Raw genomic sequence first — 1,140 nt, 5'->3', positions numbered from 1 at the left:
TTGCGAATAATGAACAAGAAATTAATGCTCATATTGAAAATAATGAGATTGAGAATAATGAAATGAGAGAAGTAGTTGCACCTAGAACTTTAGAGACATTTTTGCATCCTATTCGTGCACCAAATCCGTCATGCATCATGTTTCCACCTAACATGCCAAATTATGATTTCAAACCTGGAATGATTCAACTGCTTCCCATTTTTCATGGCATGGAAAGTGAAAATCCTTATGTGCATGTTAGGGAATTTGAAGAGGCTATTGGCACTTTTTACAATGTTCAACTTGATAGGCTTAATTTCATAAGGTTGAAATTTTTTCCTTTTTCCTTAAAAGAAAAGGCTAAAAGTTGGTTGTATTCATTAAGGGCTAGATCCATAGGTTCTTGGGGGGAAATGACTCAAGCATTTTTTAACAAGTATTTTCCTAATCACAAGACGATTGCTCTTAAGAAAAGAATCTCAAATTTCTCTCAAAAGGAAAATGAAACTTTGTATCAAACTTGGGAAAAATTTAAAGAGCTTTTGAATTTGTGCCCACACCATGGTTTTGAAAATTGGCGTCTTGCTAGTTATATCTATGAGGGACTTCTCCCTCGTGATCGCCAATTTGTTGAGTCAATGTGTAATGGAAATTTTATGCAAAAAGACCCTGATGATGCCCTAGAATTTTTGGATGAAATTGCTGAAAAAGCTCATCAATGGACTGTCCCCAGTCTAGTTGAGACCACTGATCGGTCAAGAATTGCCACATCTTCTACTAATAAAGGAATTTATCAATTAAAAGAAGAAGATGATTGGAAATTAAAATTTGAGGTTTTGACTAAAGAGATAGCTGCTTTGAAAACGGAAAAATCAAATTTGCCTCAACCTGTTTTTCAAGCTGATGTTAATCAAGTATGTGATTCTTGTTATGAGATTGGTCATACTGTTAAAAATTGCCCAATTTTTCAGGAAATGAAAGGAGCTTATGAGGAGCGTTGTGCTGCTGTTGGAAACTTCAAACAACAATATTCTCCTTTTTCCAACACTTACAATCCAGCGACAAGGAATCATCCAAATTTTCGTTGGAGCAATGATTCACAACCTCAGGTAAGTGAGAGAAATTCTTTCAATCATCAATTTCCTACAACTAATACATTTA

The 1,140-nt window shown here is 34.7% G+C and overlaps 1 non-coding gene across 1 annotated transcript; it reads right to left on the bottom strand.

The window, feature by feature from the left end:
- Positions 1-440: 440 nt before the first annotated feature.
- Positions 441-547, bottom strand: LOC148294598 (small nucleolar RNA R71). Its single transcript, XR_015836136.1, has one exon. It is a non-coding gene; the product is annotated as a small nucleolar RNA R71 (small nucleolar RNA).
- Between the last annotated feature and the right edge of the window lie 593 nt (positions 548-1,140).

This window comes from Prunus avium, chromosome 5, assembly GCF_965620075.1.
Source record: "Prunus avium chromosome 5, drPruAviu1.hap1.1, whole genome shotgun sequence".
NCBI classification, from domain to species: domain Eukaryota; kingdom Viridiplantae; phylum Streptophyta; class Magnoliopsida; order Rosales; family Rosaceae; genus Prunus; species Prunus avium.
The sequence above is the reverse complement of the archived record's forward strand: the minus strand, read 5'-3'. Positions and strand labels throughout refer to the sequence as shown.